At 38.4% G+C, this 19,358-nt stretch overlaps 1 protein-coding gene across 2 annotated transcripts in view; it reads right to left on the bottom strand.

Annotated features, from left to right (window-relative positions):
* Positions 1-19,358, bottom strand: part of KCNMB2 (potassium calcium-activated channel subfamily M regulatory beta subunit 2) — a 238,931-nt gene that overhangs the window by 147,587 nt on the left and 71,986 nt on the right. The gene's annotated exons all lie outside the window — the stretch shown is intronic.

A 19,358-nucleotide genomic window follows, 5' to 3' on the forward strand; every position in this document is an offset into this window, starting at 1 on the left:
AAATTGATGCAGCAGAATCAAAATGTAAACATACTTTATAGCTGTCTTCTTTATTACATCTATTTTCAATTACAGCATAGCTATAAGATCGTACTTGTTTTCTTTAAAGCTTTTTTAGCATTTAGCCAACAATAATATATATAGAAAGGTTGATGTGAGAGATTATGTGACTATATAATGAATTTTACTACTGAAAATGCCTTTTTAATAAAGATAATGTATCTATGGAGTTGGCATAGTTTTTTATTGAAGTCATTTTTCTCCTTATTGAGTGGAGGATAAATGTTCTCTAATGAATTCTGTCACCATGGCCAGACCAAGTTCATTAATAGCACGACACACTATTAACTTACTATCCAGAGCCGTGGTTTGGGAGCTTAATGCCAGGGAGTGCTTCCAACACCCTCTCTTCTGCAGTCCCAACTGACTATTCCTCATTTCTGCTGGCCTGAAAGAATGGCTTCTGCAGCACTTACAGTAGCAAATCCTGGCTCTTTTACAGTGAATGTCATGTTTTCCCTGCGCTACAGCATCAACACCCACTGCCCCATAACTGTTCCCTTTTTGTCTTCCTTGAAATAAGAGAAACAGATGCCCCCGCCGGGGAGATTCAGTTTGCTCTTTATGGCTGGCATAGCTAAATTATACTAAGTCTGGGCCAAAATGAAGTTGGGAGTTCAACCGAGTTTTGTAGTATAGAGGAAACAAATTAATGTGCCTGATTATTCATCACAACCTCTGTCACGGATATTGAGCCATTGTCAGATGCTCGCCTGCTTTCAGAGCCTTAATAGAGTCTACTGCCTAGCGCAGGTGGTAATGTGCCGGAGGCTCTGCCCTGCAGATGTTTGCTTTCCTTGTGATCTTGAAATTGTCTCTCCAGGACTACCACCTAGGCAGGGACACAGATGCCTTCAGGAAATAAATGTTCCCGGGCCCACTTCTCTGGACACTGTCACCTCTTGTGATCTAAGTCACATTTTCTTGCGTTCAGACCAGAAGTTTCTCTTGATAACTGTGGCTACAGGTTAATGCAGGCAGACGGATACTGGAGATGGGGGGGGTGGTGGTGTCTGCCTTATGCCTAGCTAGAAAAAAATATATGTGGTTCCAGGAGGACCCCATAAGACACTTGTCCCCCCTCTAGTGGTGCCAGATATTCTATTAAAATTGCTAGGGAATGTTTTCTGTTAAAAATAAATAGGCACACTAATTAAATTTTTAGACACATGTGTTTCTTGGACCTTTCCTGCTTGTGCCTCACCCATATTCCCTACCTTTCAGTTAGAGCACACTTGCCAACTGCCTGCTGTGAGCAACTGTGTGTCTTGCCTGAGAGCTTTTCCAGGCCCCCAGAGTCTGTTTTGCTGCCTGCTTAGCAGGATAAAAGTGCCATTAATGCCCAACCAGTGACGGGGTAAGTATTAATACTTACATGTTCTTTGAGGCATTGGTCTATACTGGTGTCCAGGGCTTCCCTGGCGGGATTCCACATCAATGGCACATAGAGGTATCTGGCTTGATGTTGCCCCCTTCACTGACTGCCTTTTCTTCTTGGTCTTAATGTGCTTCCTCCTGACACATTTCTTTTCCCTCCCAAGGAAACATTCTCCTTCCTCCTGACACATTTCTTTTCCCTCGCAAAGAAATGACTGGCACTGGAATTGTTGTCTCAGAGTTTGCTTTTTGGAGATTGCAAATATGAAAGGCAGTGAGAGAAAACATGAGAATCTTGGATCTTGAACAAGGGATGGAAACTACCATTAGAAAAAGAGAGCAAAAATTAAAAACAAAACAAAGCAAAACAAAACAAGAACCTATCTCTTAAGTGCTAAGGCCTGTGAAAGGCATTCGCACATATATTTCTTCACTTAATCTCATTTAATGCAAACTAGTTCTGGGTGGTACATTCCTATCCCATTTTATGGGTGGGTAAACTAAGGATAAATACAGTGAACTTGCTTAAATGCATGTAGCATATAAAAGAGCAGAACTTCAGTTCATACTGAGGTCATCTGGTTTCAAGTCCACTGCTGCTTCTGCAGCACCACGCTTGTCTGCTACTCTGCCTTACAATTTTGGATAGGGTGCAAAAGAAAGCATGTGTCTATAGCAGAAACTGACACAACGCCTAGAGGAGAAGCTGGTGATGCACACTTACATATACCTCCACTCTAAGGAAAATCTGTGAGCACAAGTAGCCCCTTCTAAGCCTTCCACCATCATCACATAATTGCTCCAGTACTGCAGAGGGCCTGGCAATCCAGGCAGGTGGGGTTACAGGTGTCTCAGGCTGGACGCAAGCCCTAAGCATGACAGAGTGCAGTGGTTCTTGCATAGCTGTGTCTGAGCGTGTGCCTCCTCAGTACATGGTGCCATGGGGGCCATGGGCCTGGAAGTCAGCGGTGCTGGGGTCCAGTCCTCATCTCCATCACCTGCCCCTCCCCAGCAACGTTCCCGTAATGAACCACTTCTTTTTCTTGGCCACATGTTCCCTTTCAGTGTCTTTGCACATAGGTTCTCTTTGCCTGGAATTCTGTCTCGCCTCCGTTCTATCTGGAGAGTTTCTCCTTCACCTGAAATTCTCAGTCAAGCCCTTCTTGGGAGCCTCCCTGGTTTAGGTATTCTGGTTAAACACATTACTTTTGCCTGGCCCAGAAGGCATTATTACTTCTTTCTAACCTTGAGAGGACTCCTGACAACCAGACACAGTTTACAATGTGGTGGATTCTCAAGGGTGTATTTCACGTGCTAGTTTGCATCAAGGGACATGGTCCGTGAGAAGGATGTTGTTTGGATGTCTAAAGATGTGGGGTGTGAAGATGGATGAGAAAGAAAGCTTTCTATTCCTCTAGTAGCTCCATGGATAAGGTCTGAGCTCTTGAGGGTTGGTGGTATTGAAGAAAGACCAAGCGTTTTCAGGCAGCTCTGAGAATTGGGCAGTGGTGACTTGGCAGACAAAGGAGATGGTGGAGGGAGAAGACAGTATGTGTTAGGAATCCCTGAAGATACCCAGAAATAACAGGATGAGGCCTCGAGAGGGTCTACCCAGAGGGCCTGACATTCGAGGCATTTCTGTGACTGGAACCTACTGTTTTCCATAGGCTGGGGAGATGGAGGAGACCTGACTTTTAGCTCCTGGTAGGCAAGGAATTTATCTTTTTTGAATTTTTTATTTTGAACTAATTACAGATTCACAGGACACTGCAAAGAAATGTAAAGGAAAGTCTCATGCACCCTTCCCCCAGTCTCTCCCAATATTAGCACCTTACACAATTATAGTGCAATATAAAAATCAAGAAATTGGCATTGCTACAATCTGAAGAGCTTATTCAGATTTCACCAGTTATATATGCACTCCTGTGTATGTGTGTGTGTTTATATATAAATATGCAACATTCTCATGTGTTTAGCTTTGTGTAACCACTGTCACCATCAAGACACCTAATTGTACCTCATCACAAGACTCGCTCATGTGATGTCTTCATTGTCATCTCTATCCCTTCCACTCACATCCCTAACCCCTGGTAACTATCAAGCCATTCCCCATCTCTATGTCATTTCATGAATGTTCCATAAATTAAATCACACAGTATATATATCCTTTTGGGATTCACTTTTTTTCACTCAGCATAATTTCCTTGAAGTTCATCCAGGATATCCTGCAGTGGTGCAGTCCTTTTTGTTGCTGAGTTGTATGATATGTGTGTACCACAGGGACATTGTCCTTTTATTTTTCTATTTCCTGCATGGTACCTAGTGCATAGTTGGAACTCAGTGTTGGCTACATAAGAGGATGATGACTCTGCAAATAACTTGCTGTGTCAAATATCTTCTGTGAGTAGGGAAGGCTGAGGCTGGTTATGTCCATGCCATGCCAGGCAATTATTTTGACCTTCTGATTCAAATCCACTACCCATGAGCCCTTCTAAGTGACCAGTCATCACATTTGGCTGATGAAGAAGTAGATAAAATAAGACAAAATAATACAATAACTACATTTACATGCTGGCATGATCTGGCCAGATTTTAAATTGGTGATATATTTAGAAACTTCTTTAGTGTCTTGACCACCCTACATGTTTTTTACTCCAGCAATGGAATGGAGCTTAACTAAAAACTTGAAATCCCAGGAAATGAATAGCATTAATGGTGGAGTTTAACATATAAAAGATCTGATGAGAGGATCTCAGAACACCTTGTCACTAACTTACACTTCTAATAATAGTAATGCTTTCCATTTCTATTGTGCTTGACAATTATAAAAGGCATTTATTTTTCACCTCCTATCATTTTGTTTCATCCTGAATGAATACCATGAGTTAGGTGGGGAGCACATGGTGGTGGTGGTGGTGGCATTGCAGTTGACAAATGAGACAATAGAACTATGAAGGTATCATCTGATTTGTACAAGATTTCACAACTACTTAATGAATGAACCTGGCTAGAACTCTGATCTTTATTCTACACTCAGCCTATTAGACTACTGTTTCTCAGGGATAAGCAAATATTTTTTAGAAAAGGAGAAATCTTTGCTTTTTTATTTAGAGACTATTTTCATCATTTGACTTTCACAGTGCCAATGTCAAAATATCTCATGTGTATTTCTATAGCATTTACTTGCTGAAAGTCATGTTTGTAAAAACAGAAGCTCTATCTTGATTGTTTTTCTCCAAACAAATCTCAGAGATACTTAGAATAAACTACTGTATGTTATTACCCATGATTGCAGTAATTTATTTTACCTGGGGGCAAAATCCTAGCTATTTAGTAAGACTTATAAAAATCTCCAGATGGCTTAATTATAGGAACCAAGAGTATAAAAATAAAACGGATAAATAAGCATAATTTAGAAACATACAGAGATGAAAAATAAAAGTTAAAAAGAAAGTTTGAGTCTTTAAAAATGAAATCTTCCCATTCATGAGAAAAACTCACAATAGACTAGGAATAGAGGGGAACTTCCTCAACTTGGAAATAAATATGTATAGAAGACCTATTTTACTTAATGGTGAAAAACTGAACACTTCCCCTTAAGATAGACAATGAGGCAAAATTTTCTGTCACCATTCCTGTTCTACATTGTATCAAAAGTTCCTAGTGACTGCTGTAAGACAAGAACAAAAAATAAAATGTATACAGTTTGGGAAAGAAGAAATAAAACTTTTTTTATTTGTAGATGATATAACTGTTTATATAGAAAATCCAAAAGAATCACTAAAACAACTAGAGCTAATAAATGATTACAGCAAGGTCACAGGATACAAGGTTAATATATAAAAGTTAATTGCTTATCTATATGCCAGCAATACACAAATGAATTTGAAATGTAAAAAGTACCATATACAATTGCACCAAAAAGAGAACTTAGGTATAAATCTAACAAAATACATATAGGGTCTTTATGTGGAAAATCACAAAACTCTTTTATGAAAGAAATCAAAGAAAATCTAAATAAATGAAGAGATAACCCATATTAATTGATTAAAAGACTTGATATCAAGATATCAATTCCTCCCAACTGAATCTATAAAGCTAATGCAATCTCAAAATACCAGAAAGCTATTTGTAGATATTGACAAACCAATTCTAAAGTTTATATGAAAAGGCAAAAAGCCTACAATCACTAACACAATAGTGAAAAAGAACAAAGTTAGAGAACTTATACTAACTGATTTCAAGACTTTACTATAAAGTAATCAAGACAGTGTGGTACTGCTGAAATAGTAGAGACATAGATCAATGTGACAGAATTGAGAGCCCACAAGTAGGCCCAAACAAATATAATCAACTGATCTTTGACAGAGAAGCAGACAATTCAATGGAAGAAAGGAGTGTTTTCAAGAAATGGTTCTGTATCAACTGAACATGCATATATAGAAAAACAAAACAAAAGAACCTAGACACAGACCTTATAGCTTTCACAAAAATTAATTCAAAATGGGTCATAAACCTAAAGCAAAACTATAAAAGTTCTAGATTAAAACAGGAGAAAAATCTAAGTGACCTTAGATTTGGTGATTAGTTTTTAGGTACAACACCCAAAGTACAAACCATGAAAGAAAAATTGGTAAGTTGGTCTTTATTTAAAAATGAGAACTTTGTCTCTATGAGTTAGGAATTAATTTTTGGTTGTGAATGATATTATACAAACAAGTAAAGAAGAAAAAAATTTAAAGGTATTGAGACTTACTGATAGAGATAATAGCATCTTATGCCCATTTCATTGGGTTGTAGTAAGTTGTGATACACAAAGTCCACAAGAATGTGAGGGGTTTTTTTTCTTTTAAATATTTCAATGTTACATGGCATCATTTTCCTTCTGGGGCAAAGGAAGACAGCTGATACTTATTGAGCACTGGTTCTGTGTCAGACATTGCACTAGACACATACATAACTGCAAGAGGAAATCTTTTCCTCTCTCACTTTTAGCCATGAGATTAATACATACTCACACTGCTCTCTGATTCCACCCTTTACTCCATACATACTAACAGAATATTCTGCAAGACATGCAAACCAAGAATTTGACCAAAAAATGGAGAAAACCTTTAACTTAAAAGGTCCTTCTGATATTTTATAGAACAGGTGGTGGACATCCACAATACGTGGATGTGCTATAGTTAGTCCCATTTTTTTAATGTCCCAGGAGGACTTAGAAGCCAGTGATAGCTTATGGAGAATAGAAGAATAGAAAGGAACGTACAATAGGAGAATGGACAACTTAGGATCAGGTTGAGAAGAGCCCCTTTTTCCCAAAGAAGAAAGTTGTCCTTGAGGATGAGCAGCCTGGGGCTGGATTGTACAGATATTATTTTATTTATTTGCATTAAGAACTCTGTCAGACAGGTATCATTTTAACTATTTCATAGATAATAAAATGTGTCTCACAGAGGTTATATAATTTGCTCAAAGTCACACAACTAATAGTAAATAGCAGAAGGACTGAACTCATGTCTAACTCCAAGGCCAATGTTCTTTCTTCTGTACCAAGGACAGTGCAGTACAGTGATCAAATAGGTAGATTCTAGTGACGAGTTACTTTGGCTCATTTTTTGGGATTTCCATTTATTAGCTATTTAATACTGTGTAATTTATTTAACATATCTGTGCCTCAGTGTTCCAGTGTTCATATCTGAAAAATAGTGATAATCATATAATTTTATCAGATTGCTATGAGAATTAAATGACATAATAAATGTCAAGCTTTTAATATTTATTATTAATACATGATATGTAACAAAGGATCAATACAGATCATCTAGAATTATTCTAACATGACTTTGCTTATGTCATAAAGAGCAAACCATATTTGAAAATGTTACTTGGATTTACAGGCATATAAAAACATTATTTAGGAACCTGAATCTTGGAGGACTCATAAAGAAATGGTTGACTAATACTATTTTTAAAGGCTTGTATGAAAGGGTTTCTACAACAATTTTTTAGTCTACACCAGAACAGCTCATCCAAACCATACCTCTAATTCATATGTTCTTTCCACTATCAGAGAAAATACTTCCTGGATAAAATGAAATGTGATTTCTTTCATATCTATCTCCTCTGATGAGATTAAATACTGTTGGTGTTTGGAGGTAAAGATTGCTTTCAGGGAAGGATGGGAAGGAAAGCTTTAGAGAAGAGGTGTTATTTGATTGGTGCTTTGATAAAAGAGTCCATTCAGACATGTAGAGATAATGGAGAAAGCAATCTAGAGGGGAATAAAAACAGGAAAATAACAAAGGAAGGACAATGTAGTTCAGTAAGTTAGAAGTGTAGGTGAAAGAGATTAGAAGGAAATGGACAAAAAAAGTTTGGTTGAAATCAGGTTATGGGAGTCTCAAAAAGCATTCTAGGAGTTTAACTTTTATGTTCAGATTAAGGGGTACTATTGAATGCGTTTAACACATTAACTGACGTGAGTTGTATTTAACTCACACTAGTTTTGAGCCTGGGGCCTCGTGAAGCATATGTAACTCACATGTCTCTACCTTGAGAGCCACGTGAACTATTTTTCAAGTTTCATATAACTCACACACAGAAAACAATAAAAATAAAAAAGTTTTCATTAAATTAGAAGGGATTATTTTATTTTTAAAGTTTTTATTCCATTTTTGTAATAAAACACTGTGGCCACAAGGAAATAAATTTTTTTCTAGTGTGACAGTCAATGTGTTGAGAATAATAGACTCTGGTTAGCCCTTTGGGAAATAATTCTGGTGACTACTTACAGAATGGGTTGGAAGACAGGGAGAAGAGGTGAGGGGGTGAATTAGATATTGTGTAAATTCATAATGAGGTTTGAACTAAGGTGCTGATGGTGAAGAGGACATACCTGCAATGAATTGTGGAAGTAGAATAAGTAGGTTGAGCTCTGTTTGGATGAGTTTCCAAGAACAGAGAGGAGTCTAGCAAATTTCAGAGTTACCTGGGTAAGATGGTTTTGGGACCTCTTAATAGAAACAGAAACAGTAGAAGAGTCAGGATTGACAGAAATCCTGAAATCATTATGGGACTTAATAAGTTTGAAGTTTATCTTATAAAACATCCATGTAGACGTGCCCAGTTAAGATGTTGAAAAGGGGAATGGTATATCAGTGACAGAAATAACCATCCCTAAGCAGGGTTTATGATGAGCTTTGGGTTTCTTCTAACATCCATGAAGAACAGTGTCCCTGGATTTGCCCTATGAATTGGTTAGCAGTTTCTACATAAACCATCTTGCCCTGCGTGATCTTCATTTTAGTTATGTTAGATCATTTACATTCACTGACCCATAGAATTAGAATAATAGGTGTAGGACCTCAGAAAATTTCTTGTTCTATAATTTCACCCTATAGATGAGGAAACCCAAGATCAATCTAATTAAAATAGCCTCTAAAGGTTATGAGATATTGATAAAGAATCTGCTCACCACTCCTCTGCCAGTGTCCAAGTTCTGCTGTGTCACAAGATACCTCTCGGTCCACCCTTGTGTTGCAAAATTTCTCTGACCTCAGGAAAAGAAAAAGCAATGCTCAGAAGAGACCCTGATGATACAGAAAAATAGTTCTTGGAAAGAGGCCCCAGATGGCACACTCAAGTTGCAGGCTAGTGTTGCATATTTGTTCCACATGAAGATGAATAGAACACTGGGAGCTTCAAGGCACCAAGAAGCTGAGGGAATGCACTTTCTCTTTCTGAACTTATATATATTTAAGTCCTCAAGATATAGTGACATCACAGAGCAGTGAATTAGGACAGGAGTCCCTCTATTTACATTTTTTAAGCTTATGCCTGAAAAATATAATTCACCTAAATCAAAGGGATGTTTTGTGTGAGAAATGATTTGCTGTAACTCCCTGGGTTGGAGTTGGGAAACTTGGAAGAACCCAGACACTCACTTATTGTCATATGACAGATTCCAAGCACATTAAATACTCAAATAATAAATTAGATAAATTATATCTAATTTAAAGTTTGAAGTTCAAAATTAGTTTGGTATAAATGAACAAACTGGTTTGCAGAGGTGGAATATCTCTTTTGCATCTGTAAAAACAGTGATGTCAATGAAATTATGAAACTCTAGCTTTTGGTTAATAACAATTACGTTTGTGGTACTAATGGCTATGAATTAGTAGGTAATGAGCAATAATTGAAGTATTAAAATTTTATAATTACAATAATTTATCATTTACCAGGCAGTGATCTTTATAATTATAATAAGCTAAAAGATAATTTTATGCCCAAATACAAATTTTTAAAGGTGGCCATATAGACTCGGGGTGAATGACTGATGTGTGAAAGAGACAGAATGCTTATCTGGATGTAAACTTAGTTCTCTGGCTTGACCATGCAGCCTGGATGAAGAAGGAATGACACAGAAGGCAGAGTTGTGAAGTGAGTGATGAGAAACTGGTGTGGAAAACGTTGCAAGATGCCAAATGACACTTCTGTTAATTTATAGGCATATGTGACATGGAGCCTCTCAGAACTATTCCACTGCTGCTACATCTAACATCATCTGTTGTTTTTCCCTATGCCTGGTGTGAAAACTGAGCTCATTGTGAGGAGGGTTGTGTTTTTGTATATATGTATATGCATAAGCGCCTGCATAACTGATATTATAAATGTTGCAAACCAGAATCCCATGTCTGTTGGATACTTGTTTTGGTAATCTGTGTGTCCCCAGGCCTCACTAGCCTATTGTTAGGGAAGAAACAAATCAGTATTTTGTATCTGAATGCTGCTGGCTCTTAGCTCCCCCTGGTTGGAACAGGCTGGTAAAGTGCCCTCCCTTGGCAGATATTTTGGCTCATCTCCAGGGCTGCCGAACACTCACTCAATCAGGCCCTTGTCCACTAGGCATGGCTGGCCTCCTTCCAGCTGTTCCACTGCAGAGGACCACTGCTTTGTCTAAGGTGCTATCTCCTGTTATGTCCCAAAGCCGAAAAATCATACACCAAAACAGATCAGTTCCTTCCCATCATCACAGTCCAGGAGCCTCACTAGGGGCAGGGGGAGGAAAAACATCTCCTCTCCATGGGGCTCAGACTTGCACTACTGCCTTCCCCACCATGCCTCTATCTCTCCTGTTTCACCCCAGGCCTGGGGGGACCAAGACTTTCCACATCAAAGGCCCCATTCCTCAGAGTTAACCAGTTCAAAGGGGTAGAGGCCAACAGGGTCACAGACACGCATAAACCTATCTCTTGCCTTCTTAAGCATTTCTCCCCAGGATTTCACATCAGAAACATGGCACCTGTTCACTTTGGCTTTTGAGGGAGTCTAGCATTGGGTTTTGTGCTGTTGGATCAAAATGTGGTTCTTAATTTGATCCAAGGGTTTTAAGAGCACACTGTGTGTGCTATCTTTTCCCCTTGATCTAGCCACTCTTTGTGTGGCAGGGGTATTATTTGTTATGGAAATAAAGGCAGAGGGACACACTCAACAGTCAGACAGGGCCTTGTGTTTTGGGGCTTTGTGTTGAGATGTGTATATTGCCTTGAGGCATCATGCTATTCCCATTTTCAAAGGAAATAAAGGCATTGGAGTAACATGGTCTTGCCTCCCAGATGATGCAGAATAATTCATGATTTTAACTACACTGCTTCCAAACCTGTTGCACTGTCAACCTGTTGCAGTGAATGGAAATTAAATAGCCCATATTTTTATTTTAACTGAAACCATTTTCTAGGGAAGTTGGAAATCATGCATGACATGAAAGCTATGGCTAGAATTGCTGTTTTCTCCATATGAGAGTTAACATCTAGATCCATTATGTAGGGTATGCTTGTATGGCTTGAGAATTATATTAGCACAGTTAACTCTGAGTAAAATCCAAATTAGTTAGCCAAAAGAGTGGCAAAACAAGCTGAAATTCATGCATTTAATTTTAGTCGGTAGTCCCACTTTCCCTCACTAAATCTTTTCATTTCAATTGCAACAAATAGCACACCTAAGATTTGAGTTTCTCTTTCTTACTCTTCATCTATCCTGGCTCTAGTCAAGGGACATTATCTGTCTGTCCATCCAACCAACCAACCAGTGTCCACCATGGGTTATTTATACCTTAACATGGGCAGCAAAAGGGAATCCAAGAATGCCGGGTGGAGAGGCAAAAGCTGGGTAGTTGCATCAGCTCATGGATTGTGGGGTAAATTGCATTCATGCCCTTTTAGCTAAGAGGCTTGGGTCCCCTATCCTTTTCCTTCTATGAGGCTGTGACTGACAACACTAATAACCTGTCAGTCCTTTTCTGGCCTGTGTTAGGCTGAAAGCACTACTGTAAATGACATCTTTACCAGAAAATTCAGAAGGTACTAAGAGGTTTATCAGTCACAGACAGGAAGAAATCTGAAGTGGGAAAATGACCAAGAGGGTTGGGTAGTGAGTGAGAAGTAATTTTCACTCCTAAGGACCATACTAAGAAGGACAGAAAAGGTGTATACCTTTCTTGAAGTTCAGGTATCTGCATCCTTTTGAGAGTTAGTTAAGCTTCCGTTAGGAGACAGTGAAAACACCTTCTCTGTGTTAGAAATGCTGTTACAGTTTTTACTGAGATTTTTGGTTTGTTTCTTTGCTTCTAAATAATGTCTCATATACTGAGAATTACTGAAAAGGATGATGTTTCACATAAATCGCTTTTCTAGCTAATTGTAATTTGCTTCTTAAGACACTAAAGCTGATTAGGTTTTGATGAAATTTTTCTAAAAACCATTCCAGCATTTCTGATCTTAGGAGTTGAGTCCACTAATGTAATGGAATATTTTTTTTTTTTTGGAAGATCTGCAGCTAAGATCTCCACTCCCTGCATCTATTTGCATCTACTGTTACATGTAATGGTTTCTCTTTGTATTTGGGAAGAAAGAGAGAGGAAAGAGAAGGGAAGTTGAAGGAGGGAGGGAATGGCATGGTGTCGTTACCCTCTCACGCCCTGTAAACCAGCAGTGGAGCCCATAGTCAGCACAGTTACAAGGACCAGAAGCTGGCACAACTGTTTTCAAGAAAGAACTTGTGATATTCCAGACCTATCCTAAGCCTAACTGGGGTCCACTTAGGCTTTGCTACAAAGTGTAGCAAAGAGTTTGGAAAAGGTCATTCTCGCTGTGACTGGCACCAACAGAACTTGACAGTGTGTGATTTCAGCAATAGCAGAGGCTACATCATTCTTTTACAAGACAGCTTAGGAGTAGCAGTCTTTTTGGAAAGGAATAATGGGATAAATTTTATTGTGAAGCTGATTTTGAGTTCAACACACATTTTGACTCAGGTAGTGTGCTTATTTAGCAGTGTGTTCTAGGAGAGTATTGATGGAAACTCTGGGCGAGGGAGGAGGGAGGTGATTCAGCCCACCCAAGTCATCCTTTGACACTACCTTTCTTGTCATGGTCTTGATATTAATAGAAATGGCTCAACTGTAGCAGAGAGTCTCATAAAAGCAGCTTCAGGGAAGTGGACTTTGTCATTATTCTTACATGGAAGGCAGGAGAAAAGCAAAATGATGGACATGGGACAGAGTGAGATCCTCCCTTAGCACTGGAGAGTCAGAGCTATCCTCAGTGTAACAGTAAGTGTGAATCTGCTGGTGATGTCTGGTAACACTGGCAGCATGTTAGACATTATGTCATCTTTCTAGATCTCAGAACCATCACACACATGCACTGGTTTCTGTGTGCTGGTTTCTAATGCAGAGTTGCCTTTTAAGGGTGTGGAGGTATGTAGAGCGTTTTGCCTTACTGTCAATTGGCCTAAGTTTAATGAGGAAGTTCAACTTGGGAACTCCAGGTTGGCTATTTCCATGAATCCAAACTCACCACCTCTCCTCCTTGACTTTTCATTTGCTTCTTGAACTATTTGTGTTTATTGCATATTTCTTTGAGGTCAGGAAGTTTGTCTTATTGATCTTTGTGTATGTATGTGTCTGGCACAAAGCTTTTCATATAGAAGGTACTCAATAAGTGTTACATAACAGTATAAGGATGATTGTGATCTTGGAATATAGGTAGCTTCATTCCCCTGAGAAGCGTCATGTTTATGTTGTTTTGGTCTTCTCTGATTTCAATGTCTCTTATGCTTCCAACCCTCCCATCCTTGCCCCAGCCAAATCGCACCCTACACGTAGGCTGGTGCTTTGATTGCTCGTGAACTTGACCCAGCCCTGCAGACCTGTGATAAGGGCTTTGCCCTTCAGCATTCTTCCATTCAGGAGAGATCAGCCCCTCTACCCCTGTTAGGTTTTCCTACAGAATTGCTTTTGGTTCATCTTTGCTTGCTCCATACACAGAGCCCACTATTTATGATAAGTCCAGGGGAAGAAAGTTATATAAACAGATACACAAATGTAGAAAAATTTAGGACCATTTATAGAGAACAGTGAGTAGCTTAACATGGCTAGAAGTAAAAATGCAGGAAAGGAGTCAAAGAACAAAATTTTGGAAAGCTAATTGGAGCCTGAAATAAGGAGCTTGAGACTTTATAATGTAGATGATTAGGAGCCATTTTAGATATTAGAGAAAAGGAGTGGTCTGAATAAAAGTATTCATCATATACATTAAATTCAATTAATTAAATGAACAAGTACCTATGGTATTGTTAAGAAGATATCAAGAGAAGGTATTTAGGTATACAGAGATTTTATAGTGAAAGTAATCCATATTCTTGAGCCATGAACAATTTAAAACTGGGTGTGTTTTCTTAGATATGAATATATGGCTATGATATAAATATTGTTAGATGTATTCTCTCCAGAGCAACTAGATGAGAATTCTTTAAGACGTAGGCATTTAAGCATCTCCTTTTTTTCTAGAATGATTTCCTTTTCCCAAATCCCAGGAAGTTAAATAAAGTTTCTTAATTCAAAAGCCAGAAAATGTCCTCCCATGGTAAAGTCTATTTTATGTGCTTCCAGAGGGTCTTTTGTGGCGGCATCTCCCAATAATGATGCTTCAATTCATTTAAATCATACCCTGAACTGGGTACTTGAAAAACCCTCATCATTTACAGTTGTAGACTGTAATTCCCTGAGAATATTGCTAGATCTCAATCATTAAACCTCATTCTCTAATCTCAGAAATGATGGCTAGCCTACCTTCTTCAGCATTTTGATTACATTTATTCTCTGATTCATGTTGTGTGTCATAGGAAGTTAAATAATAAGTTAAATGCACTTTAATTGGCGGAAACCAGAATCATTATTTTTCCTTTCATAGGATTCCTTTTCAAGAAGTATTTACTTACAAAATCAAGTGGGAATAGAGTCCGTATTCACAGAGGAAAACCAAGTGCTCTTGACTTCTTTTGTTCAATCCTCCTTTCAGCATTAAGCATTGCAGCAGGATCTAAGAGAGCAGTGTTTGGGGAGGTGAGCACCAAGTAGAAACAGGGGGTCGGATCACTCATATTAGAAGTCTGGTTATTTTAAAAATATGAAGCAAAATCTTATATAGTTAATTTAGGGCTAAGTCATTTTCTTAATTAAAACTGGGCTAAGTGGCTAGTTTGTACTCATCAGCATTAGCTGACAGATTCACGCTAGTCACTTTCACACAATTACAGCTGCCTCTTTAGAATTTTCTGGGTGTTTAAGTTTCACTCTTCACTTCCATCAAAATTTATATTCTTGGCTCTTCTTTGGAAAATCAGTGACTGAAATACAAGAGCAGAATATTTGATTGCACTGGTTGCTGTCCCAGTAATAACCATTCTTGGTCTTTGGGAAGCAACAGCTTACTAAAATACAATGTTAACAGATTAGCATAGTCAGGGCTGAAATGGCTCATAAAATACAGGTGGAGATAGAGCAGCATGATCAGCAGCTGTGGGTCTGTTCTTTTCCACTGTGACCTTAAATCAAATGGTCACCATGATGAAAGAAAATTAACAAAAGGTTTTCAGGGACAAGGTTGAGAAGGTGTCTGAACATTGGGCGGTGGGGGGGAGGTTGTTTCACATAGATTGTTATCATAAAAGTAAAATAAGTCAAAATGAGATATCATTTCTCAGATGCCTTTATGAGAATAAATGTGAAAGTTTCCTTTTAATAAAGGACACAGGGTTTTGGGTTTCAGCCTCAGTCTAGTAATGAGGCACTGGACCAGACATAAAAATGTCCTCCTAGGACATTGTCCTATAATTCCCTAAATGGATATTCAAAGTAACCACAGACATCAAACTCTCATTTCAAAGGCAAAATTGGTGGAATAACAGTATAAATTGGTCTTAGTATTTTCTTTGTAATTGTACAGTTAAGGAAAAATATTACCAGATAACCAAAAGATAAGGGCGATCATGAATGAAAATAAAAAATTCCACTTTTCTTTCTGGTCACTCCATAAATTTAGGAGAGAGAACATGAATTGAGTCTCAAAGTTTGTAAATAATTTAGCCAACTCAGGTCCTTAAGCCTGAATGAGGCAATCAGCAAGAAGGCATTAATCATACTTAATAATTTTACACAGGAGACATAGGCATTTACCCTTATAAATTACTTTTATAATCTAGGATTTCACTATTCACCAGGGTAAGGTAACATGATAATAATAGTGATCACTTGTTGAATGCTTATCATGTGTCAGGCACTTTGCAAGGCATTTTACTTATTTTATTTAATTCTTCCCACAATCCTGTGATGGAGACTTTATTGTGATTTTCACTTTATAAATGAATCAGTGCTCAGAAATAGCAAATAACTTGCTTGAGTCTGACAGTTAATCAGTGGCAGAACTGGTATTCAAATTCAAGTCTCTCTGATTCCAGGGCCCCTTTGCTTTATTTGTAAGATTTCTTATTTGCCAGAGTGAACAATGCCAGTGATAGAAGTTTAAAGAAGCATTTTCTACTGTTTTCTATTTTCCTCAGTGGTCTGCTAGGCTGAACTCGGGCACCAGAGCCTTCTGAAACTATCCTAACATCTGGGCATCCCTCAAAATAGTTTCCTTTATCAATTTCTTCCTCCCTCCCTTTGTTCCTTCATTCCTTCCTTTTTAAATCATCTGTGTTTTATTTTAGGCCCATTCCATGGTCTAATAAATAAATTAGACAGGCGAATGTCCTTATAACACTAATATTTGGGGCAAGATCAAGTTTCACTATATAGGATAAGTCATGTCAAGTTTTATCTTTTTTTAACATTTTTTAAATTTTTTTTTCTTATTTCGGCATATTATGGGGGTACAGATTTTAAGGTTTCAATAAATGCCCTTTCCCACCCCCGAAGTCTGAGTTTCCAGCATGACCATCCCCCAGATGGTGCACATCTCACTCATTATGTATGTTTATGTTTTGCAGTTGAAAGATTTGGAGGGACATGAGCAGATGACTCCTGATTTATGTGAGAAGGTAGGAAAGGTAAACAAATGTTTATTGAGCATGTGCTACGTCTGATGGCAGTCCATTTTACATAGGAGGAAACAAGTTCAAGAAAGTTAAGGGACTTTCCAAGTCTGCCTATCAAGTAGGTAAAGAGTTAGGCTTTGAACCCAGGGCTATCTAATTTCTCTTCTCTATTTCCCATTATTCTAGGCCAGACAATAATTTACCACTTTCTCTGTGGCAACCTCTGTTCTCTACCTTCCTGATAGAGATTTTGCTATTTGTTAGAAAATAGCTACTGAATCTTTCTAATAGCCCCCAAATTCAAGATATTATGGAAATTATTAACAAAGGAGTCAAATGGATCACACCTGATAAATGATGCATTGTGTCAATGAGCATGTTTGAAATGGATAAATTTGACTCTATGCAACATTATACATTTTCTGCAGTGGAATTCAGCTCTTTGGTACAGACATTTTAATATAGACATTTTGCAGCTGGAAAAAATGAATGTATTTCAAAAATCCAAGATAATAATGAGAATTTTTTTTTTTTTAATTTGAGCTGTTTATGGGATGGGTGTCAACCAAGCAAGAGGAAAAAAGAAGTAGATACTCTGTAAGCAGATTTTTTGGTTTATTTTTGGTTTTGTCTTTTTAAATTATCTGAGGTTTGATTAAAGGAAAGCTGAGATCTACCCTTACTTGAATGCTTGTGGCAGTTTACATTGCTCAGCTCTCCTTACAGACCAGGGGCCTGATGTTAGCTAACAGTTTTGGGAATTGGGCCCAGACAAAACAACCAGTAGGTGCTAGTTCACATAAAACTTGAGGCACTGAAGTGGGCAGCTGTGTCTGATGTAATTTCTCATCCCTGTGGTACTATTGTCTTTAAGGTATCTTATTCTGGGAGCTTCTTTTAGGAGAGCTTCTCCCCGTGAGATTACACGTGAGTCTTGCCCAGCACTGAAGGAAAGAGTTAGCTGAGGTTTACCCCATGACATCATGGATGGCTCTGACTTGTCATTTTAAATTGAGGCCTTGAATACAGTCCACTGGTATTGATTTGTAGATATCTACAGGGCATTTTTCCAAAGTGGGAGTTGATGCAGAGATAAATGATGAGCAAAAACCTGGAATGAATTATATAAGTTGCTGAACCTTAAATCAAATCCAAACATTATTATTTTTATTTTCCACTGAACTTAGAAACAAAACAAAGCTTTTTGAAAAATTAAACCCTAGTGAACCAGTTTGAACATGTAACTGATCCATTAACTGGAACCAGACTAGAACACCAAAATATTTTCTAAATCACACGTGAGTCACCTGAGGGTAATTTAGAGTCTCTGGTACTGAGTGCTTGTCACTATCAGAACTGAAATTCAAGTTAACGTTTTCTCCCTGCCATGTATCTGTGTAGGGGCAGACACACTATAGGAGGCTTTGGTGGTAGAAGAGGCAGAGAGAATATTTACAAAATCAGTGCTTCAAGTATTTCTCTTAGCTGCATTTTTTTAGAATTAAACCCTGACACTGAGATTCATAATCACAGCAGTGTGGCCCTATGTTGTTTGAAGCAGGGTCTGAGGCCCCAAGTCCAGGCATTTGGATGCACCCTAGTGCCCCTCTAGGGAATGCCAGCACATCACCAAACAGGTTGAAAAGCCTTGCACCAAATGATTATTGTGCCAGATTGGAGTTCTGTGGTTTCAACCACTCCTTTTGCATAGATGATTCTTTTAGTTTTATGTTGGCCTTTAACTCTCTCTTGAATGTTAATCCCATTTATATTTGCTGTTCACTTAGAGTCCTTACTGGCTTCTGAAACTTGGTATGTCTGATGTTGAACTGGATCCTTGTCCCTCAAATAAACTCCCCCTGTATTGACTATTTGTGTTAATGTCATTCTCCTGGTTAACTAGGCTTGAAACTTAGTTAACTCATTTAATCTCTTTCTTCTCATATCCAACAAAGAAGGAATCAGTGTCCCACCTTGCTGTGGTCCAATTAAAGCACCTTAGGTTTGTGTCAGGCTTGGTCTGTGATGCTGTACTCAGATTTGGGGTGGGCAGAGGGGTCATCAGGGGAGCCTGGACAAGGAGGGACCAGCAGATGTTACACAGGAGGCTGCTGAGCTGAGCTGAGCTGAACTGAGCTGAGGCAGCAGTTGGAGGGGGTTTCAGGAATCACAGCAAGACCAGGGCTCAGACCTGGAGCAGCGCAGGAGGACACTGGGAATGGTGATGGGTTCGACCCAGCCTGCTCTGACTCTCATCCAGCTTATCTCTAAGGTCACTCTGGCCTCAGGCAGTTTGGTAGTTATTTTCTTCCTTTGGTTTTATCATTTATTATCTATACAACCTTGAGCAAACAACTTTCTGACTCAACATTATCAAAGATAAAATGGAGAAAATAGTTCCTTCCCTGACTTCTTTGAGTTTGTGGTTAGAATTAAGTAAAATAATAATGCAACAGACACCATACTTTTTTTTTTTTAGCTGAGTGTTAACCTTTAATATTCTTTTTTGAAATTTCTCCTGTCTCGTACCTAAACATTTTATA

Source organism: Microcebus murinus, chromosome 1 (assembly GCF_040939455.1).
Source record: "Microcebus murinus isolate Inina chromosome 1, M.murinus_Inina_mat1.0, whole genome shotgun sequence".
NCBI classification, from domain to species: domain Eukaryota; kingdom Metazoa; phylum Chordata; class Mammalia; order Primates; family Cheirogaleidae; genus Microcebus; species Microcebus murinus.